Source organism: Protopterus annectens, chromosome 16.part0 (assembly GCF_019279795.1).
Source record: "Protopterus annectens isolate FY-2018-M chromosome 16.part0, PAN1.0, whole genome shotgun sequence".
Classification (NCBI taxonomy): Eukaryota; Metazoa; Chordata; order Ceratodontiformes; family Protopteridae; genus Protopterus; species Protopterus annectens.
Genome location: NC_056750.1, coordinates 806,278,776 through 806,306,526, shown reverse-complemented (window position 1 = coordinate 806,306,526; position 27,751 = coordinate 806,278,776). Strand labels below are relative to the sequence as shown.

At 40.0% G+C, this 27,751-nt stretch overlaps 1 protein-coding gene across 2 annotated transcripts in view; it reads right to left on the bottom strand.

The window, feature by feature from the left end:
• Positions 1 to 27,751, bottom strand: part of PRPF4 (pre-mRNA processing factor 4) — a 981,057-nt gene that overhangs the window by 513,907 nt on the left and 439,399 nt on the right. The window lies entirely within an intron of this gene.

Genomic DNA, 27,751 nt, shown 5'->3' with positions numbered 1-27,751 from the left:
ATACATTTATGAGCCAATAGGTTTGCTATATCTTTAGCCACAGCTTCAGTAACATTGTTCACAATCAGCTCAGCACATCAATGCACAGTGCTTTTGAGATTATGAACATAATTTATTCACATCAAAACCTCTAACTACAGAATTTAAAATTCTCTCCCATAACAAAACTGAAATCGAATAAAACGTTTTGGAATTACTATCGACAAACTCTCCTTTGAACAACATTCTCAACACAGTAAAGAAAACCCACTTCAAACTGGGCAAATTATACCAGCACAAACTCTACCTTGACAAACAAACTAGGATCAAATTAGATAATTCTTTGCTTATTCCATCTCTTATGTATGGGAGCCCCATTTTCACCAACCTCAACACATCCCTCAATAGTAAGCTACAATAATGCTATTATAAGATGGCAAACTTCTAATCTAACTTGCCTAACTGCTCACTCCACTGTAACGCTCTCTCTAACCTATCCTGGCTAGAATTTCACCACTATCTCCAGCTTACTCAACTAACTATTGCCCATAAATTAATTTTCCAACCCAATAGCTGCCCAGCTCTCCAATCTATCATACACACACATATACCCCTACTTGAGCCCTCCACTCCTCAGAGAGAACCCTTCTAAGCATAGCTAAAAGCAACAAGAGAGCAGGACAATGCCTATATTCCTACAACATAGCCAAACTATGGAACACCCTTCCCTCTTCCATTACCCGAGTAAACTCCCTAAAGCCCTTTAAAGCTGCACTAAAAACCTACTTTTTACAAAATCCAAGCTGCACATGTGAATTACAGTGTGCACCCCTTAATCCTAACTTATTTTACTAAGAATCCTTGCCTTCTAACACCTCTGATTTCAATCTACTCCTTTAACTGGAAATACTTTATTACTTGTCCTTTACTACGTTGCATATTTATACTATGTGCATGTATATTAATTTGTAGAACATTTGTTTGCAATTATGTTTCAGTGATGTTTTGTTTCTTTAACTGTGGAGCCTTTCTCCCCAGATCTATAATTAAAGTGTATAACATGTTTGTCTCTTGTTGTTTGTTTTAACTGTGGAGCTTTTCTCCTCAGGCTTCCACTGGAAATGGGTTTTGCCCAGTGGACTTTCCCGTTCAACAAATGCCAATAAATAATAAACTAAAAAAAAATGCCTCTTGATTGTCCTTAGCTTGGGTAACCCAGCTATTTTAGCTTCAAAATTGGCTTTGGTGGATTTTATTAAGCTCCTAAGTTGTTTAAATCCCAGAATGTTAGAGCCCATGTCACTGAAATACTATTTTTACTTATCGCCAAAATTCCTTTCTTAGCCTTTTATTATAAAACTTGTTGAGATTATGGTTCTGGGGTTTGCCCTACACTTGTCCTTATAGGGTATAGCTGCATTTATGCAGCTGTTTATATACTAGTATTGTGTGGTAGTTTACATTTCTGCATATTCAGTGGAGTTAACTGGATGTGGGAAGGATTTGAAACTTGCCAATGTATCTCTTAGGAGTAGACAGTTTGTTTTAAAGAAATTTCTAAAAGGTACCCTGGTGGAAGGGTTCTCTGGTTTCAGTTTTATTTTAAAGTGGATGCTTTATGGTCAGATCTAACAAGTGATGAAGATATGCAAGGGACAGTGCAAGATGCTCCCATATTAGTGAGGACAAGATCCAAGATGTGATTACTTCCAGTAAGTACTCCTGACCAATTATTCCAGGGCATTTGTACTGATAAAGGCCAGCAATCTCTGTGCTTGTGCACCAGTGGTGGTGTAGATATTCCAGTCTATATTTGGACAGTTTAGATCACCTAGGAAATGGTATTGGATTTAATATGGAGTGATTCTAGTTCCTGCAGACAAGCATTGTGTCTTTTGTGGGTCGTACAGGGAGTACTAAAGCTAGCTAATATACAGTACGGGACCTTTCTGATGGTTATTTGGACAATATGAAGCTCTAGTGCATCATGCTGCTTAACCAACCTTAATGAGTTGGTTCTAGATGTAGACAGATACACCTGCACTTTTTTCTCCCCTTGTGCAGACAGAGTCTAAATGTGTGGAAGACATTACAGCCCTGCACAGATGGAGTGCTCTCTGCTATTTTAAACCATGTCTCAGTTACAATACAGACATCAATGCCCTTCACGGTGAGAAGGGCTTGTAAGAACTGGATTTTCTTGTTTAAGCTGCTAGCATTAAATCAGTAATACCTTCTTATTTTCCCTTGTTATTCTGGTATGTATCATGTTGGTACTGCCGAAAAAAGGCACTATGGGGATGGACAATGTCTTTGCCATTAATCAAAACCCTAGAGGGGACAGATGCAGGCCACACCCAGCAAAGCAATGTGGTATGTTGATTACATCCTCCCAGGCTGTTAAATACTGGGACCTCTTTGAATGGCACCAAAAACTAAGCCAATTATTGAAGTCAATGACATCAAGCATGGGGGCACGGAGGGGTTTCAGCTAACTGAAGTGGCAGCCATGTTCATCCTCAAAGTTAATAACAGACCAGGGTTTCAGCTAACTGAAGCGGCAGTCATATTCATCCTCAAAGTTAATAACAGACTGCACCATGATCTTTTATGGTTCAGTGGTGTATAGAGTCCAATACACGGTGCCTCCTTGGTCTCCACCAGTGCCCGCATCTACACATGGCTTTTCAGAACACCAGTTTCTTAGGTTGCCTTGTACTGTACTAAGATACAGACTGACTAATAATCAAGTATGCTAAATCAGGCACATAGAACCAACTTTAGATTCTTTAAAAAAAAAAAGTAAAATCAACACAAAAGAAACATGAAATACAAGTCACCAGACAAGACTAGACTCAAACGTACCAGCATTCTACCTTTCACATTTAAACGATCTTTATTCTCTTGCTTCCAAGAGAGCGTGAGCTGCCATCATTTGAAGCCACCTAATCAATATCTCAGAAATTGTTTGCCCTCATGCCCCCTAGTGACCTTTAAATCTCTCACAGGAGAAACTGTCCACTTCTATTTACAAATGGGATTCTATCTAGTGTAAAGGTGGCAGCTGAGGGGGGGGGGGGCATGCATCATTCAGACATGTGGGTCCTTCGTTTTTCTTACCAATATCCCAGCAGCAAAAGCACTTTTATTTAATATGGCATAACCCCTTCACTCTCTGTTGATGGCAGCTCCTTCATCTTTGCAAGAACTACCCACGCCTCTCTATTCCATGCATATATGCTTCTCCACATGCACTAACAAGAGCTACTGTCATCAGCTTGGTGGTCACACTCATGTCTTCCCTGCACAAGCTCCTGCTTTATAACATACCTCCACTCTCCAGCTGAGGCTCTTTCATCAGAGCGATGGCATTAGTCATGCTGGGACTAAGATCCCTCACCCCAGGATAGACATGCCCACTCTCCCTGCCTTTGCTATTAAGCACCCATGCTGTTAATCATACTTGATTCACTGGTCCCTTTATGGCACTGGTGCAGGCTTATGAAAGGCTCTTTTAAACAATATACAGGACTTAATACAGATAAAAAAAAAATCAGGGATACGTGCACTTCAAATGTAAACTAATATGAAACATTAAAGAAAATCTGTTTCTTCCTGGAGATCTACTTCAAGAAACAATTCTAATATTTTCTGCAGTCTTCATGTTTTAGCCTGCACATTATGCATGCCAAAGAGATGAAGTTCATTCTCTTTTGGTGTGTGTGTGTGTGTGTGTGTGTGTGTGTGTGTGTGTGTGTGTGTGTATATATATATATATATATATATATATATATATATATATATATATATATATATATATATATATATACACACACACACACACACACACACACACACACACACACACAAGACAATGGCATTTAAGAGAGGTGGTGACAGCTGACATGACACCCCAACCCTACACAATGATGATTTGATGTGAGGTAACATTTTATCACCAAGACTCATGATAGAATGTTACTAGTTCAGTGATAGGACAAAGAAACGTTTGCTGTACTCGCAGACAGGAACAAAGTAATCATAAAAAAAAGAAACACAAGGTGTGTGTGCGTGTGTGTTTTGAGGGAAGGGAGGTAGAGGTGGACAGAAAGTTATTCCACTTGGGTAGAAAAGGAAAAACACTAACAGAAAGTGCATTCATACAGTGCTGCAGAGATACCATAGTTTCAAAGTCACATACAAAATGGGGAAGAGGTTAAACAGGCAGAAGTTTGTGACGTGAATTATAAAAGTGGAAAAACCAGTATGGATATTGCATGTTCACAGCTAAATGTATGTGGTCTTCCTTAAAGGAATCAGAGGTCCTCCTATCTGACAAAGTATGCTGCTTGGTGGCTAGTCTACATTATCCGTACATGTACTCTTCACTGTTGCCCTTCAGGCCTGGCTTATGACTAGGAAAGATCAGCAAGCATAAAGCCCACTTACGCAGTTTTCCAAATAAATAAACTTTCAGAAATAGTTATAAATGGGACTGTGCATTACTAATGCTGTTTCTGTGGAGAGGCCTTCGATTATTATTACTACTGAGTATTGTGGAGAAGTTCAAACAGTTTTATAGAAACATACTGACTGTAACAAGATATGGAAAGAAACTCCAACAATTCAGAGCAAGTTCAGGAGGTGACTGAAAGCTCATGAAGGAAGAAAAGGGTCATATGACAAAGCCGTATAATGGAGTTTACATGTTCATGCTCTTTTAGTTTCCCCAGTCTTCCCACAGCTATCAAGCTTATCCCCAATGACTCAACTGTCCTGCATTTCCTGGCACTGAAGACATTGGACATGGAAAGAGAGATTTTTGGGAACTGTGAAGAGTCAGAAGATTTTTACCAAGTTTCAAGCTTCAAATGAAATTATTTAAGAGTAACACAATCTACTTGATGCTTTCTATAGCACCTCCCAAAGATGGTGATGTGCGAGTGTGCACTTGTGTGTGAGCATATATCACATGCACGTCTATGTAACATTAAGATAAGCAGACAGTCTGCATCAATTTTAGTATGTTTTTGATAAAATCTATGCTATAAAAACACAATGTTTTGTTTTAATACAAGATAACAGCATATGTTCCACATACCTAACATGAATTAAGTCCAGGAGACCAGCAGGTGCAAAAGGACTGGGAGTTGGGGTGCTGGTAATTGAGGAGTAAGTTGGGGGGCCCAGAATGGTCCAAAGTGGGTCCTACATTTACTACGTTTGGCCTTGCATTCATCTACTACACTTTACCAACATACTAACATCTCCGGTATTCAATCCACAACAAAACAAACCAAACGAAAGGAACCAGTAGACCCAAAAGAAGCAGCGTTTCCACAGCGTTTCCACAGCAAAATGCAATAGTCCACACAGTATTTTATAGATACCGCAAATAATGAAATGCTGCAGTTAGTAGAGAAAACTCCTTAGAGGCTGTAGTCACGATTTAAATCCGTTTATTATAGGAAAAAACTTTAAGTGCTGAAATAAAATACACTTTTCGTCGCACACTAAGCGCAACTTCCTCAGAAGACAATACGGAATGCAATTTCCTCCTTTTATTAAAACCTCATGTTAATTAGTTAATGAGCATATTGAATCAAACATTCCTAAAACACTTTATTTTTTTATGCCTGCCTAATACAGGCATAAACACTTGTTAATGTATTGTATACAAATGTTTTCCTTAGTTTATTAAACATTAATAACACATTTAAATCTATTAAAATCCGTTAGACATTATACCATTAACGTATAAATGTTAATGACCATTTTAAAAACTTTCTTTGACTAGTATAAGCCTGTATTATATAAATAACACCACTAATGTACACCAATTAAACCCCACTTTCCAAAACAACTGGGGGGAATCACTTCTTAAAACTAAACGTTTTAAAACTCATCCTTTTAAACCTAGTGTTTTTTTTTAAAAACATTTTTAGTTTTTGCATAAAACCATATTATTTTCATACAGCAGTCTCATAGACTCACTCATAATACATTAATAACAATTAAGTTTGACAACATATTTAATTCTTTAATTTAACCTGCTACCAAAATAAAATCAACATTTTCAAAATCAAAGGTCTTTGATAACCTATGTTAGACCTAAATTAATCCTATGGTGGACTTTGTAAATAATTGTGTAAGTTCATACCCACTTCTAGAGGAACATTGAAATTAATAACTAAATAAATAAATTCCCTACTGGGTGTCACGGTCAATTTCAAGCATATCATCTCTCCATATTTTTCAATCTCAAAATACATTTAATAGAAGACATTTCATTAATACCCGGATATTGGTTTGTATTAGTTCTCAACTGCCATACCAGCTCTTTTCTTTTGAGTTTTAGGGGTTCATAATTACTTCTTGGGTCCTCACTTATTTGCTCTATCGCTTTAAATTTAAAGGTGTGCCCTTCGTTTTCCAAGCAGTGTCTAGCTAGTGCATTTTCTAACTTTTGTCTACTAATACAATAGTTATGTTCGTATATCCTATCGCGTAATTTTCTATCGGTTTTGCCTATATAGAAGGCTGCACACTTCACGCATTTTGCTTTGTAAACAACTTGTTTACTGTTACAATTAAATTTATTCTTGATTTTGTAAGTTGTTCTATTTATCGTGAATGTGCAGCCTTCCTCTATAAACTTACAAAAGTTACAACTTCCACATTTTGACATCCCTGCGTTAATGACATTTTTAAGATTTTTTCTTTGTAGAATTTCTTTTAAATTAGTCCCCCTTCTATATATTAAATTCGGTTTATCTGGTAGAAAAGTTCTTAAATGGCTGTCAGAGGATAATAACTCCCAATTTTTTAACACAATGTTTCTAATATCCATAGAATTCAAGTTGAAAGTTGTTATAAGACTACATGAGTAATTTATCTTCACTTCATTAGTTAAATTAGGCCCTGTGTCATTTCCATTTATTTGAGAAGTTCCTAATAGAGGTAAATATACACCTCTTATTCTCTTAGTTTGTACCTCTAATAAAATCTCTTGGATAACGTTTACTGGATAACCCCTTTGCAGGAAAAAGTTTTGGAGTATCTCACACTCTTCCAAAAAGTCGTTATCGCTTGTAGTCATCCTTGCTGCCCTCACCATTTGACCTTTAATGATTGATTTTTTCTGGTGTGGTGGGTGGCAGCTAGTGAAATGTAGAAATTTGTTGGAATAGGTTTCCTTTCTATAAATTCTAGACATAAACCTGTTATTGATGTAATCTTTTCTCAGGTGTACATCTAAGTATTCCATTGAGTTCTTATTATATTTATAAGTAAACCTAAGGAAGTCAGTACTTAATTCTAAGCCGTTAAATAGTTGTTTTATTTCCCCTTCTTTTCCAACAAAAATCAAGAAGATATCGTCAAGAAATCTTGTATAGAATTGAATGTATTTCTTGACCGTGTCTTTTTCCAAGATAGTCTTCTTCTCCCAATAGGCCATTACTGAGTTGGCAAAACTGGCTCCACAGGGGGAGCCCATCGCAACGCCTATTTTTTGGTGATATATTTCCTTGTTGAATAGTATATAATTATATGAGAGGACTGTATCTAGAAGTTCTCTTACTAACTCAATCTCTTCAGTAGGTGCTCCCAATTGACCTAACAGAAGGGATGTCCATTCTTTCCCTATTTCGTGTGGTATACTAGAATACAGATCCTTAACGTCTAAGGTAACCAAGTAACTATCAGCTATAAATGGCAATTGGTTAACAGCTTTAAGAAACGACCAAGAGTCTTTTGAGATCTGTTTCTCCTTTTTAATGTATTTTTGTAAAATTTTATCCGCTACTTTGGAACAAGTATATGTTAAACTACCTCTACCATCTACCAAGGGCCTCATAGGTGGATCTTGTAAATCTTTATGCACCTTTGGTATACCAAAAAGGGCAGGAGTCCTAATTTTGGATTGGTGTAGGTAGTCATACATATCTTTTTCTATCCTTTTTTCTATGTATAATTCTTCAAACAATGTTTTGATTTTATGATGGGCAGAATTCATTTCATTCACTGAGGCTTTAACATAGGTCTCACTTTCCAAAATCTTGGTCATCTTATCATTATAATCACTATTAAACATAATTGCAAGACCTCCACCCTTATCAGGTTGCATTATCCTAATCGGCATTTGACTCAAAAGTATCAGTAAATCTTTCTCTTCCTTAGAGAGGTTATTATTATAATGTTTATTCTTTTCCTTTAGGTTCCTAAGGTCAATTTCCATTATTTTCTCAAAGAGGACCAGCAACGGGTGCAAGGGTGGATTATATACACTTGACACAAAATAATCCGTTTTTTTGTTTAAATCACTTCCCAACAATGTTAACAAGTTGAGTTTTCTGGTGAACAATTTTAAATCTATTAAAGTTTCTGCCATATTAAACTTTCTTGATGGTACAAATGTGTATCCTTTACTTAGTAAATCTACAGTCTCAACACCAATAGATAAATTAGTGTAATTAAAAATTTTAAAGTCATTTAAAGAATTGGATACGATGTTACATGTAGATCGATCGTCTAAGAAGTTAACTACGGTATAATCAATGTTCACCGCTTCCTCCTCCTGTTCCCGTTCTGCCTCCTGTTCTGTGGGGGACGCCTCGAGGCTGGTTCTTGAAAATTCCTACTCCTATTGTTCCCTCTATCATTAATGGAGGTACCAGAATTCCCTTCCTTCCTTTAGGGTCGGAAATTGTTTAATGGTTGCCGATTTTGTTGTTGTAATAGTCTCTCACTCCTTCTAGGAGCCCCATTAGCGTCAATATTTGGTTCATCATCCCCTTCTTCGTTGGTTTCTAGAACCTGATTTGAGTTTCCCCCTCTATTGGTGTTGAGACTGTAGATTTACTAAGTAAAGGATACACATTTGTACCATCAAGAAAGTTTAATATGGCAGAAACTTTAATAGATATAAAATTGTTCACCAGAAAACTCAACTTGTTAACATTGTTGGGAAGTGATTTAAACAAAAAAATGGATTATTTTGTGTCAAGTGTATATAATCCACCCTTGCACCCGTTGCTGGTCCTCTTTGAGAAAATAATGGAAATTGACCTTAGGAACCTAAAGGAAAAGAATAAACATTATAATAATAACCTCTCTAAGGAAGAGAAAGATTTACTGATACTTTTGAGTCAAATGCCGATTAGGATAATGCAACCTGATAAGGGTGGAGGTCTTACAATTATGTTTAATAGTGATTATAATGATAAGATGACCAAGATTTTGGAAAGTGAGACCTATGTTAAAGCCTCAGTGAATGAAATGAATTCTGCCCATCATAAAATCAAAACATTGTTTGAAGAATTATACATAGAAAAAAGGATAGAAAAAGATATGTATGACTACCTACACCAATCCAAAATTAGGACTCCTGTCCTTTTTGGTATACCAAAGGTGCATAAAGATTTACAAGATCCACCTATGAGGCCCTTGGTAGATGGTAGAGGTAGTTTAACATATACTTGTTCCAAAGTAGCGGATAAAATTTTACAAAAATACATTAAAAAGGAGAAACAGATCTCAAAAGACTCTTGGTCGTTTCTTAAAGCTGTTAACCAATTGCCATTTATAGCTGATAGTTACTTGGTTACCTTAGACGTTAAGGATCTGTATTCTAGTATACCACACGAAATAGGGAAAGAATGGACATCCCTTCTGTTAGGTCAATTGGGAGCACCTACTGAAGAGATTGAGTTAGTAAGAGAACTTCTAGATACAGTCCTCTCATATAATTATATACTATTCAACAAGGAAATATATCACCAAAAAAATAGGCGCTGCGATGGGCTCCCCCTGTGGAGCCAGTTTTGCCAACTCAGTAATGGCCTATTGGGAGAAGAAGACTATCTTGGAAAAAGACACGGTCAAGAAATACATTCAATTCTATACAAGATTTCTTGACGATATCTTCTTGATTTTTGTTGGAAAAGAAGGGGAAATAAAACAACTATTTAACGACTTAGAAATAAGTACTGACTTCCTTAGGTTTACTTATAAATATAATAAGAACTCAATGGAATACTTAGATGTACACCTGAGAAAAGATTACATCAATAACAGGTTTATGTCTAGAATTTATAGAAAGGAAACCTATTCCAACAAATTTCTACATTTCACTAGCTGCCACCCACCACACCAGAAAAAATCAATCATTAAAGGTCAAATGGTGAGGGCAGCAAGGATGACTACAAGCGATAACGACTTTTTGGAAGAGTGTGAGATACTCCAAAACTTTTTCCTGCAAAGGGGTTATCCAGTAAACGTTATCCAAGAGATTTTATTAGAGGTACAAACTAAGAGAATAAGAGGTGTATATTTACCTCTATTAGGAACTTCTCAAATAAATGGAAATGACACAGGGCCTAATTTAACTAATGAAGTGAAGATAAATTACTCATGTAGTCTTATAACAACTTTCAACTTGAATTCTATGGATATTAGAAACATTGTGTTAAAAAATTGGGAGTTATTATCCTCTGACAGCCATTTAAGAACTTTTCTACCAGATAAACCGAATTTAATATATAGAAGGGGGACTAATTTAAAAGAAATTCTACAAAGAAGAAAAAATCTTAAAAATGTCATTAACGCAGGGATGTCAAAATGTGGAAGTTGTAACTTTTGTAAGTTTATAGAGGAAGGCTGCACATTCACGATAAATAGAACAACTTACAAAATCAAGAATAAATTTAATTGTAACAGTAAACAAGTTGTTTACAAAGCAAAATGCGTGAAGTGTGCAGCCTTCTATATAGGCAAAACCGATAGAAAATTACGCGATAGGATATACGAACATAACTATTGTATTAGTAGACAAAAGTTAGAAAATGCACTAGCTAGACACTGCTTGGAAAACGAAGGGCACACCTTTAAATTTAAAGCGATAGAGCAAATAAATGAGGACCCAAGAAGTAATTATGAACCCCTAAAACTCGAAAGAAAAGAGCTGGTATGGCAGTTGAGAACTAATGCAAACCAATATCCGGGTATTAATGAAATGTCTTCTATTAAATGTATTTTGAGATTGAAAAATATGGAGAGATGATATGCTTGAAATTGACCGTGACACCCAGTAGAGAATTTATTTATTTAGTTATTAATTTCAATGTTCCTCTAGAAGTGGGTATGAACTTACACGATTATTTACAAAGTCCACCATAGGATTAATTTAGGTCTAACATAGGTTATCAAAGACCTTTGATTTTGAAAATGTTGATTTTATTTTGGTAGCAGGTTAAATTATAGAATTAAATATGTTGTCAAACTTAATTGTTATTAATGTATTATGAGTGAGTCTATGAGAATGCTGTATGAAATTAATATGGTTTTATGCAAAAACTGAAAATGTTTTTAAAAAAAACACTAGGTATAAAAGGATGAGTTTTAAAACGTTTAGTTTCAAGAAGTGATTCCCCCCGGTTGTTTTGGAAAGTGGGGTTTAATTGGCGTACATTAGTGGTGTTATTTATATAATACAGGCTTATACTAGTCAAAGAAAGTTTTTAAAAATGGTCATTAACATTCATATGTTATTGGTATAATGTTTAACGGATTTTAATAGATTTAAATGTGTTATTAATGTTTAATCAACTAAGGAAAATATTTGCATACAATACATTAACAAGTGTTTATGCCTGTATTAGGCAGGCATAAAAAAATAAAGTGTTTTAGGAACGTTTGATTCAATATGCTCATTAACTAATTAACATGAGGTTTTAATAAAAGGAGGAAATTGCATTCCGTATGGTCTTCTGAGGAAGTTGCGCTTAGTGTGCGACGAAAAGTGTATTTTATTTCAGCACTTAAAGTTTTTTCCTATAATAAACGGATTTAAATCGTGACTACAGCCTCTAAGGAGTTTTCTCTACTAACTGCAGCATTTCATTATTTGCGGTATCTATAAAATACTGTGTGGACTATTGCATTTTGCTGTGGAAACGCTGTGGAAACATACTAACATCACTTAGAAAAACAGAATTAGTACAAGGGTGCTTATTTCTTATAAAAACATTGATTAAAGCAATTAGCAGTTTATGAGTTACTTCCCATGGTCTATGGTTTGACTTCCTCAGCCTTCATTTGCCCACTGTGTGATGAAACAGATCATTTAAGCAGACAGCACTGTCATGTGAAGTCTAAGAAAGGTCCATGTGGTCTACTGAGGTTAAGAAATACAAATAAACAAACAGAACATTCATAATTTGAAGTATCTAAAGAAACTTCTTCTTTCAGCTTTTCCCGGTTAGGGGTCACCACAGTGGATCACCTGTCCGCTCATGATTGGCAGTGGAGTTTTATGGTGTCGAGTTGCCAGCCCGGCCCCCAAACTTCCACAGAAGGCACACACACGCACTCACGCCTAGGGCCAATTTAGAGTGTCCAATCCACCTACAGCATGTCTTTGGGATATGGGAGGAAACCGGAGCATCCGGAGGAAACTCACGCGACCACAGGGAAGACATGCAGATTCCACACAGAAGGCACCCCAGCCGAGGATCGAACCGGAGAACCTCTTGCTGTGAGGCAGCAACGCTAAAGTACAGTTTTGTACCTACCATAAATGTAGATGTTCGAGTGCTCATACAGCTGCAGTCATAACAGATGGGTTATCCTGCCATCAAGCGGGTCCTCGGTCGGCCGAATTCCAAAGTCTAGGTCTGGCGTCGGTTGTCGTCGCTTCCTCCCTGACGTCAGTGCGGCAGGGGTATAAAAGGCAGCCAACGCCATTTTCTTCAGTTTTTTTTGCCCCAGATGTCAGGTGCCCCCAGAAGGAAGGCAAACATAATGTTATGCAAAAATGCAATGTTGATAAATCAAAAACAGTAGTTACAAGCAAATACACCATAAAAGAGTACCCCAAAAGGTTATATGAAAAGGGTTTGTCATAAGGCCTGTCCTAAGAGGGGTTGGAGGGAGGGAAACCTGGACTGCAGCTGTATGAGCACTCGATCATCTACATTTATGGTAGGTACAAAACTGTACTATGTTCATCGTGCATACAGCTGCAGTCATAACAGATGGATAGAATCCCAAAGCTAAGTAAGGGTGGTAGGCACTAAGTGGAACTAGGAGGGGCTAGGATGCCCTGCATGACTGCTGTGGCAAAGCCCGCTCTAGATTTAGAGTATAGTGGGAGGTGATAGTGCTTGGAGAAAGTGTGCACTGAACTCCAGGTGGCTGCTTCCAAAATATCCTTGGTAGGGACCCCCCTGAGGAAGGCTGCAGAGGTAGCTCTGGCTCTGGTGGAGTGGGATCTGATGCATGCAGGCACAGTTTTTCCATGAAATGAGTAACAAAAGCGTATGCAGTGGGCTATCCATTTTGAAATTGTCTGTTTGGAAATAGCCTTTCCTTGAGCACCTGCAGCATAGGACACAAAGAGTTGCTCAGATTTCCTGAATGGCTTTGTCCTGTCCAAATAATAACAAAGTTGTCTGTGAATGTCCAAGGAATGTAGTAGTCTTTCCCCTTTGTTTTGTGGATTAGGATAAAAGGTAGGTAAGTGAATAGTCTGATTCTAAGTTACACTGGATACTACCTTTGGCATAAAGGTAGGGTTGGTTCGTAAGGAAACTCTGTCCTGATGGAAAATGATGAATGGTTGCACAGCCATGAGGGCCTGTAACTCCGAAACCCTGCGAGCTGAGGTGATAGCCAGAAGAAAGGCTGTTTTCCATGACAAGTACTGTAACTCTGATGAAGAAGCTGGCTTGAAGGGAGGAAGGGTCAGCTTTTCCAATACGAAGTTGAGGTCCCAAGCAAGGACTGGTAGTTTCCTTGGGGGTTTTATATTCTTTGCCCCTCTGAGGAACTGCCTTAAGAGAGGATGAGAGAATAAAGGAGGATCTGTGTTGTATTGTGCAGAAATGGCTGAAGCGTGGATCTTGATGGAGGAGAAGGAAAGTCCATTGTTTAACATCTCAGCTAGGTACTGTAAAATTTGAGGTATATTTATTACCCAAGGATTCTGTCCCTTCTTTTGATTCCAGGCACAAAATCGTTTCCATTTGGCGAAGTAGGCCTTTCTAGTAGAAGGTCTTCTGGCCTCCAAGATGACATCCTGCACCTCCTTGGAGAGTAGAAACTGCTGGGAAATCAAGGAATTCTCCATGCAGCTAGATTTAGAGTTTTGAGATGGCTGTGAAGAGTTTTGTAGTTGTGCTGGGACAACAGAAGAGGGACTAGAGGTAGGATCCATGGTGGGGAATATGTGTCAGGCTCTTCAGGAGCGGATACCAGTGTTGTCTTGGCCAGTCTGGAGCAATGAGAATCATTTTCGGCCTCTCTGCTCTGGCTTTTAATAGAACTTTGGGCAGCAGAGGAAGAGGCGGGAAGGCATAGACTGTCAATGTTGCCCAATTGAAGGAAAGTGCGTCCACTTTCCAGGCCTGTGGATGATAGGTCCTTGAACAAAATTTTTTCAACTGGCAATTTCTGTGGGTAGCAAAGAGATCCATGTCTGGCTGTCCCCATGCCAGAGTTATCTTTGTGAAAATTTGAGGATGCAACTTCCATTCATGTGGATCTGTCATATTTCTGCTTAGGTTGTCTGCCAGTGTGTTTTCCTTCCCTGGCAGGAATTGTGCCTGTAGTTGAATTTTCAATTCCAGTGCTGTGTTCCATAGGGTCATGGCTTGCCTGCATAGGGGGTATGAATGAGTTCCCCCCTGTTTGTTTATGTACCACATCACTGTGGTGTTGTCTGTCCTTATCAATAGCTGGCCTGGATGCAGTAGGTCTTTGAAGGTCATAATAGCATTTTGCACGGCTAGCATTTCCTTTTGGTTGATGTGAAGGAGCTTCTCTTTTCGTGCCCATTTTCCCTGAATGCACTGATTTGTCATGTGTGCTCCCCATGCGTAGTCTGAGGTGTCTGTTGTGATGATTTGAGTTGCTTGAGGTACACAGAAAGGAAGACCTGTGTTTCTTTGGCAAGCTTAAGCCCACCACATAAATTCCTTTTGAAGGCATGGAATGAGTGGTATAATTGCTTCCAAGCTGTGGCTGTGTTGAGACCACAAGTTTTTTTAGGTACCATTGAAGTTTCCTCATATGCAGCTTTGCACATGGGATAAGTAGGATGCAAAATGCCATGAATCCCAGAGCCTGCAGGACTTTCCTTGCAGTTAGCCTGGTGTAAGTTGCCATTTTTCTGAAGTACTGAGACAGTTGCCCTTGCTTGTCTGGCGTGAGGTAGGCCATCTGGGTGGTTGTATCCAAGTTGGCACCCAGGAATATTTTTTGTTGAGAGGGTATTAGGTTTGATTTCTTTTTGTTGACTGTGTATCCCAGGAAGTTCAACAGTTTTATTACAAACGCCAGGTGCTGCAGTAGTATGTCCTTGCTGTCCGCTTGGATCAGGCAGTCGTCCAGATATGGGTAGATTTGTATCCCTTGTAGTCTGCAGAAGGCGATTACTGATGCCAGGCATTTCGTAAACACTCTGGGCGCAGTAGATAAGCCAAAGGGCAATGCAGAGAATTGGTAATGGGTTGAACCTGCAAGAAATCGGAGGTATCTTCTGCAATCTTGTCTGATAGGGACATGCAGGTATGCCTCCTTGAGGTCCAATGTTACCAGCCAAGACTCCTTGCCCAGCATGGGAAGAAGCTGCTGTAATGTGAGCATCTTGAATTCTGGCACCTGTAGATATGTGTTTAGGATAGATAGGTCTAAGATAGGTCTCCAATCTTTGTCTTTCCTTGGTACCAGGAATAGTCTGGAATAAAACCCTTGACCTTGTTCTTTTGCAGGTACCTCTTGAATTGCTTTCATGTCCATGAGAGCTGAAATTTGTTTTTGTGCCTCTGCCCTTTGATTTTGCGGCAGGTTTGGCATGCCTCTCATTTTTGGAAGGGTGTGAAAGTGGAACCTGTATCCTCTGTCTATAATGTCCAGAATCCATTTGTCTTTTGTAACAATATGCCAATTTTTTGAGAATAATGTCAGTTTTCCGCCCAAAGGTGCTGCCATTAAAGCTTTGCTTGGCAGGTGTAGGGGGAAGTCATTGTGTCCGTTTTCTGAAAGACTGTGATCCATCTTCTCCACCTCTTGGGGTTGGTGCTTGCCACTGTCTGGCTCTGAAAGATCCTTTTGGTTGCCCTCTACCCCTTGGATGCCTTTATCTGCCCCTTTGAGGTCTGTCCGTGGCTGGAAAGGACCAATTTTTTGAAGGCCACTTTCTGCTGAAACGTGGAGGCTGTACCTGCAGGAAATCTTTCACTGTTTGCATTGATTTCGCTTTTTCCTCCATTTTCTTTAGCACCTCCTCTGCTTTAACACCAAACAATACATCTTTTTGAAGAGGTGCATCTAATAATTTAGCTTTGACATGATCTGGTAAGGTTTGCTCTTTGAGCCAAGTATGCCTACGTATAACAGACCCCGTAACAGCAGCTCCACATGAGGCCTCTAAAGCATCAAAACCACACTGCAAGGTATGTTTACCCACTTGCTCTGCACCATGCAACAAATCCTGCAACTCTTTTAAATCTGTTTTTTCTGGTTGTGTCATTTTGCTTTTCAGCTGAGCTATCAAAAACTGTTGATACTTTAACATATGGAACTGACAGTTTAATGCCCTCATGGTTAAAGTGGCCGAGGTATACACCTTTTTCCCCCCACCTTTCTAAAGCTCTGGAATCTCTCTCAGAAGGTAATGGGTTTTTAGCAGTAGAGGCCTTAATTCCCTTGGGACCCTGTGAAATAGCTTCTGGGTCAGCAGTATGGCTTTTATATAGGAACTGGTGAGAATAAGGAACCCGGTAATACCTGTCTGGTTTAACAGGAACTGGAGGCAAAGAATCAGGATTAAGGCTGGCTTCTGTGTACACACCATCCAATATATCTAAAACAGGAGGGATTGCCAGAGGCCTATGCTGGGGGAGCAGAAGAAATTCCCTGAGCCTTTTCTTGGAATCTGAATAATTTTGGCCTTCCCAGTGAAAGTGTTCCCTCAATGTATGCAGGGTTTCCCCAAAAGAGAAGTCCTCAGGGGGGGGGGGGGGGGAGACAGAGGGAATAGACTCCTCTGCATCAGAGTCTTCGAATGGAGAATAGGCACAATCCTGGTCCTCAGATAGTTCTGAGGTAATAGAAGCTTGATCTGAGGAAGGGTAGTCTTCCTCTAATCTAGGCCTTTTGTCAGAGGGGGGTTGAGAACCCCTGATAAGAGTAATCAAATCCCTATCCATTTTAAGCATCTGCTTTTTAGGCATGGTGCCTTGAGCAGGTGTCTGAGGAACCTGTTTTTTTGGTTTTCATGGCTGTTTTAGATTTAGTGAAGGCTTTAATAGAGAAGGAGGAAGGCCTGAAGACCCCTTGAGAAATGGCAGGCCTGTCTAAATTCTGAGTTTCCCCGCCAGGAGTGGCGTTGGTATCTGTAGTAGGAATGGGGGCCGAGGAGCCTGCGACCTCGGGTACTGAAGACACCGGTAATGCATTGTCATCGGTACTCGGGGGCTGCGTAGGCGCCTTGCTGAGTACCGGAGAACCGGTAGTCGGCCTTAGCGTGGGGTGGACCTCGTATGCCGGTCCTTATCTTTGCGTTTTTTGCTCAAAACTGGAGTCGGAGTATCCGACGACATAATATAATTAAATTTTTTGCCAAAAAAGTGAAGGCCGAACTCCGCCCGACGCTTAATAGTGCGTTTGTTGAATCTAGCACAAAAACGGCAGGCCGAGACGTCGTGGTCTGGGCCTAAGCAAGGTATACAGTAAGAGTGGAAATCCTTATGCGGTATTTGCTTCCCACATGAACTACAATTATTAACTTTGTCTGACATCGGTCTGAGGCAAGAAAAATTTCCCCAACGGGGTACTTAGCTTTCAAGAAGACTTCGGCTGAAATACTTTCGTAAATCTCAGGAGCTGGCCGACCGGCACTTGCGAACTGCTGCTGCTTCGGGCACCGCACGGCAAGAAAGACTAAAGAAAATGGCGTCGGCTGCCTCTTTTCTACCCCTGCCGCACTGACGTCAGGGAGGAAGCGACGACAACCGACGCCGGACCTAGACTTTGGAATTCGGCCGACCGAGGACCCGCCTGACAGCAAGATAACCCATCTGTTATGACTGCAGCTGTATGCACGACGAACATCCGCTTCACCACCACGGCCGCCAACAAAGTATCTGAAGAAACCGATAGTATAAAATCACAATTCTTGCCTTAAAATGTTTATCATTTAATAGGCGAGATTTAAATTGAGAGAGAACTTTGCATGCAAGGAGGTAAAGAGAAGGAAGAGAATGACATGAGAATTCTACAAAAGCAAAAGCAAAGAGCACTCAGCATACATACGTGTATATAAATAAACACACACATACTTATATATGTGCTATTAATGCCATACCAATCCCAAAGATGAGGGCTGCAGCCGCAGGGCTTCCATCTGCTCCTACAGTGACAGAGGTTATGGAAGGATGGCCAGAAAGAAGGTGGGATCAAATGGAGAATAGACAGCTTTTGTTCTCCAGGACACACTATGGAGTGTCCATGGTCTCAGCATTTCACGCTGGAGGCCACAAGCTAGCCTCAAACAACAAAATGAATGGTTCAAGACAATTACTTGCACGGAATGAAGATGCGAGACAACATAAATCTGTGATGAAGGGCTAGTACTACGAAATGAATGTGAGCCAGTGACTGCCCAGGCTAGGCAAAAGCCAGGCTGCATAACATTAACAAATCAGAATATCAAACTTAATCACCTACATGACTGTCATAATCCACTTTGGCATTATTTGCCTCCTGTATGTCTATTAAGATTATATTTGAGGAAAACTTGTAGGTTAATTCTACAATTTTGGAAGGCAATGTGTAAAGTATCTAGAACATTTTTTTTCTACTACTAATACATATTTTTAGTATTAGATGTCCCTTTCTGGTGTTGGCTCTCCTAGTAGTGTACTTCAGGCATAACTCAAACAGAACTGGCATTCTGACATTGTGTTAAACAACAGTCAGAAGTCATCTCTAAGTGACCTGTATGTAACAGAATATAAAGGCATTTTTGAAGCCTTTCTGAATAATTCAAGTTTTTAGAACCTGCAATAATGGATCAGATCAGTGAGGTACAATGAGACACGGCAATCTTCCTTCACTGAAGAGACATGCCCTTTAGCATTAGATGGACTACAGGATATGCTTCCAGCACTCTGATAGACACATATAGGTCCAAATCTACCTCTGGCACATCTGAAAACATACAAAACATAAGTGTTTTCACAGGGGGCAAGCACCCTCTGCACCACCACTCCCAGCATCAATAAATGTACCAACTCAATGATCACACAACTGAGAGAGGAAGGACACCTCTTAATTCCCACCATTATGCAATCCCAGTATTTGCTACTGTAATTTGATGACATACTCAGAGACTGACCAAATCTCTTTGATCATTTTACAGTGAACCACTTGGTAAACTACCACAATTCCAGAAACCTGTACCAGCTAAGTATTTCTGTAGACCTTCTTCTTTTGGCTTTTTCCCAGTTGGGGGTCGCCACAGCGGATCACTTGTCCGCTCAAGATTGGCAGTGGAGTTTTTTATGGTGTCGAGTTGCCAGCCTGGCACCCAACCTTCCACAGAAGGCACACAAATGCACGCATTCACACCTAGGGCCAATTTAGAGTGTCCTGTCCACCTACAGCATGTCTTTGGGATGTGGGAGGAAACCGGAGTACCCAGAGGAAACCCACGCGACCACAGGGAGGACATGCAGACTCCGCACAGAAGGCACCCCAGCCGAGGATCGAACCAGAGAACCTCTTGCTGTGAGGCGACAATGCTAACCGCTGCACCACCGTGGCCTCCCTAGCTAAGTATTTTTGTTGACCATCCTTGAGAATTTCATTATCATTTACTCAAGTTAATGCATTAAACAGCTGGTCAGCATCAGCATATTTAGTGATACAGACTCCATATCCAACATTTATACCTCAGAAGAGCAGCCCAAAAGAATTGGCTGCCAGTACAGAACTCTGTGGGGCACCAGTGGTTAACTTCCATCAGGAGGGTCAGGTAACACCCTTACCTCGATTAATTTTGCCCAGTTACTTAACATGTGGTTAATCAACTGAATTTTGTACAGTCAGACATTTAAATGTTTTCAGTCTGCTAATTATTCCTTTTTGTGGGACAATGCTGAATGCCTTACCAAGGTCAAGATAAGTAGAAAGCAATATCAGTCCATCAAGTGCTGCTGGTTTTTTTTTTTTTTCCAAAGAACAATATGATTCAAAGGGCAAACTCTCCCCCTTAACTATTTTACAGCTAACAAAAGCAAGACCCCTGTGTCATTCTGGAAAAGTTTCACTCAGAAGACTTTATAAAGAACAGTTCAGACTCACTAATCTAAATTTGTATTGGTCTGATGGGGGGGGGGGGGGGTCTTCATAATAAAATCTGTCAGCGATTACTAAGAGCAGCAAATGAGTTGAGTAGAATGGATTTTACAAGTTAAATTTGCAAAAAGAGTACAGAAAGTACAGTTATACAAGTCGAACTTGCCCATAACAATAGAGTTTCAAATTACTCATAGTTGCAGTAGCATTTAGCTACAGGAGTTGTATCCCTGACCAAGATACAACACGCAGCCAGCTTCACAAAGGTCTGGCTCCATCCCACATCAACACTCTTACTGCGGACTGCTTCACCCCAAGGAGGGAAGTCAGCAGTCAGAGTGAAGATTTCTTAAGGATTTTCTTGTCCACACAGAAAAAGCTTAACAATCCTGTAAAAATGACGATAAATTGTTCATAAATTAGAAATACAAAAATATAGATTGTTACAGCCAAGTGCAACTTATACAACTATACTAAGTTCATCTTTCCCATGGCTGCAGCAGCCTTTAAGCTGTATGGGTTGATTACCAAAACTTATCCAACCTAGGAGGAGGAAGGATACAGATCCAGGAGCCTCTGGAGAATGGTCTTAGCAAAGTCAGTCCTGGACCTGGAAAAGGAAATGTAGTTTATAATACCTCATAAAAGTATGTGGAGAGGACTACGTAAGCTTCCTCTAGAATGCTTCTACAGTCCACCCCTTTCCAGTAGGCCACTGATGACAACAAGCCTGAACTGGAACATGCCTTCATGCTGCCTAGAATAGATCTGATATAGTGGGTATAACAAAAAGCAATATCAGAGGATAACCACCTGGAAATTGTCTATTTAGACACAGGATGTCCCCTTTTATGTGTTATAAGAAAATAGTTGATCAGCTTTTCTAAATGACTTGTCTCTGTCAAGATACCCGAACTATCTATGCATGTCAAGAGTATGCAGAATCCTTTCTCCTTGGTTTTTAGGTTCTGAGTAGAAAACTGGGAGGAGATTGATGGTTTGATACAAAGTAAACTGTGAAACAACTCTGGGCATAAAAGACAAGTTAGCCTTAATGTGACCTTATCTCCATGGAATATGAGATAGGGTTCAACCACAACAAGACTTTGCAAATCAGGTACTCTTCTTACAGATGACAAAACAAGGAGTACAGTTTCCCCAAATCAAGAACATTAAATCAGCCTGATGAGCAGGTTCAAATGGTGACAGTCAACATTTCCAGTACAAAGGTGAGATCCCGAGGAGGAACAACCTGTTTACAGAGAAGGTTCAAGTCTAAAACTCCTTTCAGAAACTGTTTAACCCAAACAAAGAAGAAAGGGGAGGATCCATGGGCAGTCATGCTGAAATGGCCACAATGTGAACCTTTACAGAGGAATATGCGAGGCCAAAAGATAGTAACCAACACAAATATTTAAGCACCGGTGGTACAAATTCCCTGACTGGTTCCTAGTTATTGGCTTGGCACTAGCCAGAATGTTGCTTCCATTTGCCAAATAAAATTTTGCATTAGAACGTTTTCTTGCCTCCTTTAGTACCTGCTGCACATCCTCATGAAATAAGTGCCTAAAGGGGATCAGAACTGAATTGTCCAGGCAGTAAGATGAAGTTGATTGAGACAGGTCTGTATCAAACTCCCCCTTGTCTTGTGTGAGCAGACCCAGTCTGTGAGAAAGCTTGTGGTAATTGCCCTTAACCAATTTCATAAGAAGGGAGAACCAATCTTGCCTGGACCAAAAGGGGGTCACCACAATAATTTTTGAGTCCTTCTGAATTTTCAGAATTACCCTCCATATCAGTGGAAACAAAGGAAAATTCCCATCCACGGGAATGAAAATGCATCTGTTTTCCAAGCTTACTTGCACGGAGCCCTGGTGCAGAATTTATTTAGTTGCCTGTTTTGAGGGTTGGTAAACATCTATTTGAGGTTCTCTGTACAACTGGATCAGTTCCTGGAACACCCCTCTCATTCAACTTCCATTCATGAGGGTCTGTCCTGGTCCTACCCAGCTTGTCTGCCACAACATTTTGCTCTGACGGACTGGATGATAGGATGACTAAAGAATGCTGTACAGCTACCTCTGAAATCATCACAGCTAGCCTCCATTGGGGGTTAGACCTTGTACCACCCTGCTTATGTACCACATGACTGTGGTATTGTCTGTAATCACTTGTAGAAGTCCTGGTGACCATGATAAAGAGACTTCAAGGCATAGATCACAGCCAACATCTCACTTATACAGAAGTGCGTAGATCTGTCTGAAGGTGTCCACAAGCCTTGCACTTTCATCACCATGGAAACTGTACCCAAGCAAAATTAGAAGAGTCTGTGGTGAAAGATTGGCCTGGGTTCCGAGGATTGAAGGAGAGAACTGGGTCCAGCTGAATCTGTTGTCTCCATCAATGCAGTTCCCTTTTTAGGAAACCCAGACTGAAATTTGATACTCCAAAGAATGCAAATGTTGAGTCCATGTGTTTTTTTTAGAAAACACTGCATCTTTCTCATGTGTAACCTAGCTAGAGGGAAGCATAGAAGCCACAAACCCTAGAAGCCTGTGAAATTCTCTTGCAAATGTCTCAAACTGATTAGAAAAGCTCAAAACATTTTCCAGAATTAATCCATCTTCCCTTGTGTCAGAAAGGCCTCTTTGAAGACAATTATATAGAAGGCAATCAAGAAACACAATCCTGCGAGATACAGTCAAAGAAGATTTTGCAATGTAGGATTGCCTGTTTGATGTCCTTACTCTGGGCCAGTAATCAAGGGGCCTGAATCCTCACCACTGGCACTGGACAGGGATATTCAGTTGGAACAAAAATGGATACAACCAGTATTTCCAGATGCAGCTCTCTGCATCAAGCACACTGCCCCTTAAGAACACACAGGGAACATACAGAGTCCAAGGTCTGGGTTTCTCTGTCTCCAATAAGACTCCCCACTGGCACAGCTGTAGGGTTGAGTCCTCAGCTGAGTGTCCGAATCAAGTCCCCCAGCATCCTCTCTGTGAAACCAGTGCTTCGTGTCCCTGCTGCAAGTAGCTGACACACATGCTTTTTGAGATTTGATTTTCACAGACACACACAGACACGCACAGACACGCACAGACACGCACAGACACGCACAGACACGCACAAACACACACACGCACAAACACACACGCACAAACACACACGCACAAACACACACGCACAAACACACGCGCACAAACACACGCACAAACACACACACGCACAAACACACACGCACAAACACACGCACAAACACACGCGCACAAACACACACACACAAACACACACACACACTTGGTAAAGGCTGGCACAAATTTACTAGCTATGCCCCCTTCTGCCACGACTACAAGGTAGTTACAGTGCTACCAGACACCTCAAAGCCAGCTACTCTAAGCCTCTTGCAAGGGTACCCAGTTATACTGAATGAAATTAATATTAATACAATGGTAGTTTTTTTAACCAATGCATTAAGGCTTCCAGGAGTGGCCACAGTGTCACCAAATAGATACAAGTACTCTCAAAAGTTTAACATATTCTCTAAAGGACCAGCCACAATGAAAAGTTTAAATATATTTAATAATAATTAATAAAAGAACGTGAAAATACTAAATATCTACTTACAATAATTATTATTACAATTATTTATTTATAATAAACACCAGAGTTTCTATCACAGGAAACATTAAAATAACACAAACAAAAAGATTCATATAGATGCACAAAAACAGTACTTAACTAATCCCACTATACTTGCCTGACTGATGTAAAGAATTACTATTCCCTAGTCACTTACTAGAGCAAGGCAAGATGAAGTAGGTATGTAGGTAAATTATCCTTCGTCAGGTTACAAAAACAGACTGTTCTGAGACTTCAGTCTCAACTAGTATTAAAACATTATTTTAGTAATTGATTACAGAATGACATCACATACATCTGGGTCTTCTGACTTCTGGTTCCCATGACCAACCCCCCCCCCATTGATAGAAACTGCCAGATTTTAGCACATAGGTGTCAATAATACACACACAGAGGTTGCTAAGATCTGATGCAGCTTCCGGAAGTCATAAAACCATAAACACCCCCACTCTTCCTACAGGAGCTAATAAAGCATACTTCTTACAGACATTGCATCTCTGGCTTCATTCAAAACTGTGAGATAACATCTTTATGGCCTAGGCCAGTAATTTAATTTCGTATTATTTTCTGAAGTCAGCTGGAGCTGTGCTTAACCTCTCCTCTTCCGGTATTTTCTGTTAGAATGTTTACATTTAATCAGTTACAGTGCATTCAGGACCCACTGTTGGTACATTTTTAATAAAAGCAGCTTTACAAATACATTTTCAGCACACGCATCTGCACAGATCAGACATTTTCTCAAAACTGTAGCAGTGGCTCTAGGCACAGAACATGCACAACCATACACACTTTTCAAAGTATGTTTGGATACCTAGGACATGGTACACACAACTGGGATTTACATAGGATCTACCTTCTGTAGAAGTATGACAGAAAATTCCCCTCAAACTGTCCAATTAACAGCATAAATTTCTACATATTTGCCTGATAATTAAGAATTCTAAAATCTGAGGCTGAAGAACAAAATATTCTTGTTACCTAGGTGGTCCAACAATTTCCCTTATTTGTCACTAGGAGAACGGTTAGTGTTCAGGATCAATCTGTTACCAGCAGCCAAAGATGAATGCTGGACCACATCTAAGATGAAGTAAAATAAATGCATTAATCTGAGGCACTTTATACATTTTATCTGCCTTTTTAGGGACTGATGGCTGGGCATCTGGATGATTGCAGGCAACATTCAATACATCCTCCGGTGCTGGCAGTATAGATGGGATGAGAGAATAAGAAATATTAATTTGTATTTGTATATCAGTGCCTCAGCTGAGGGGAACAGCTATTTTTTACATTAAAAAAAAACTAATTATCCTGGCTATGGTGTGATTAAAAGAAAAGTTCCTCCACAGGAGGATAAGAGTTAAAGTTTTCCTCACTGTCTGAAAGTTGGGGCTGTGAATCTGCAGGAGAAGCAGCTCAACTCTAGCTCTATCATTGCCAGAATCATCAGACCACGTTTCCTCATGAATTTATCTTCTGGGAATGCCCAGCTGTAATGCTTTTGGGACAACATGATTCACAGCCTGTAATGCATGCCTGGCTACAGAAAGAAAATCAATCTTCTTAACAGTTATAACTTCTTGGGGCAAATCTTTTGTTTTTTTCTACACAGGAATTCCTGTGGAAGAATTCAGAGTCAGAAAAGAGACATTTGTTTGGTCTAATGGTCTCTTACCTCAGCTACCTCAAGAAGAATATCTCAGAATGCCTCCCAGACCTAGAGAATCAGATACTGAATCAGCCAAAGAAGACGTGATGGACCCCCAGTTCATGGTCTCCAAAAGGACTACACAAGAGGAATTTGGAGAGGAGAGTGAGTGGTCTGAGAGCCAACCAATGGGTATTCATGTTCACTCACCAAAGGCGGAGGTATAGACTGAGCCCATGGCACCAACAAGGGTGCCCTAGGCAAGTACTTTTTTTTTCTTTCTAGATATTTATTTGCTGATCCCTGTCCTGCTGTAAGTATCCATGCTATAGAGGAGGAGGAGATTCCAAAAGCAATAAGCACTGCTGGAACGAGTCAGTCAGAAAGTAAGTTATTGGATAACGTCCATAAGCAGCACACTTACACACACTCTTTTCCACAATCCCTTTACAAAGAAATGAACAAGTAGCACACAAAAATCCTGTCAGGATAACTTTCAATAATTCAAGTACATGGACATAAAAAATGGCAGGTGGGTAGTCATGAAATGTACACAAGCAGTATAAAACATGTTCCCACCCTTCCTAAATTAAAACTGGTAGTCACACATTTCAAAGTTTACACGAACAGTGCATATTTCCCAAAATATAGCCAGATTAGCAAAAAACTTTGTAGCTAAAAGTCATGGTCCAACAGGAAATTTCCAATACTGAGGGGAAAATATTGGGATTCTTAAAGAGGAAATACCAGTTACAGTCAAAAAATGATTTTAAATAATATTTTCTTCAAAAGGTCAACACATTCTGTGTAGAAGGGTCCCCCCAAAGGGGGCTTATCTGCCAGAAGTGAAGCTTTTAGCAGATTGCTGCTCCTGTGAAGCCTTGGAGCCTCTTCTCAAGGAAGCAAGAAAGTCCTGAAGAAAACTTCACTCGGACTACTGATTTCCCTTCTTGGGGCTAGCCAGTCAGCCATCAGAGTGAAAGTGTGGGAGGGAGCAAGAGCTTTATGAAGGTAGCTAGTTGCATCCTAAGCAGGAAACAACCCATACAGCCTAAAGGTTACTGTAGCAGTGGAAATGACAAATATCAAGAGATACTTGGTTTAAGAATGCAACAAATGAACTCAAAAAACAGTCCGTTATGGCAGCGCTCTTATGAAAGTCTTAAAATATTTTTCTACCTTAAATAAAGAGGATAGTTTCGAATTCCTCTCATAATTCACCAGTAATCCAAAACCTGTGTCAGCTCAAGCTCCAACACCAGATGCACACAAAGCAAACTGGGTTCAGGCACCTATGGTGTGAGACATTTCCCTGTCGTACATTTGGTTGGGGACACATGGCTGAAGTGACATTCAGCTGCAGAGAAATATGGCTATTGTGAATTCCCTGTGGGCAAAAAGAAGAAGAATGTGGTGCTATGCCCACAACTTCAAAAACCAAATGCACAGGGGGAAAATGATGTTTATGGTCCCTGAGGCAACATGAGACAGCAGGCATCAGCAACAGGCTGGCCAGCGGGCATGTCAGTGGCAGTAAAACTGCAGCTCACAGTGAGCAGTATCATTATAATTGGCGAGTGTGGACCACCACCACCTTCACAGTGTCTAGGGAACACTACCTAAAATATGTAATGGAGCATGAATTTGACTACGGTAAAGCATGCAGGATTTCCTCCATGCTGTAGCACACTTCTGCATGTTGTAGTTACGTAAGCATGTGCTGTATACTTAGCACAGCACTCGTTAATCCTTCTGGCCCCTCACATGCACCTGATTACTAACGCTTTGGGCATGGCAGCGTGGGCTTCTCTTTGCCCATAGCAAATTCACAACAGCCATATTTCTCTGTAGCCGAATGTCACTTCAGCCATGTGTTCCCAACCAAATGTACCACAGGGAAGTGGCTTGCTTCCTAGGTGCCTGAACCCGTATGTGTGTGCGTATATATATATATATATATATATATATATATATATATATATATATATATACACACACACAAAAACAAATGGGTGCACATACGACATATACACATTTAAAAAATATATCTACATATTTATATATACATACACACACATACATGTATATGTATAAATATGCACCCACAAACATGCATACACT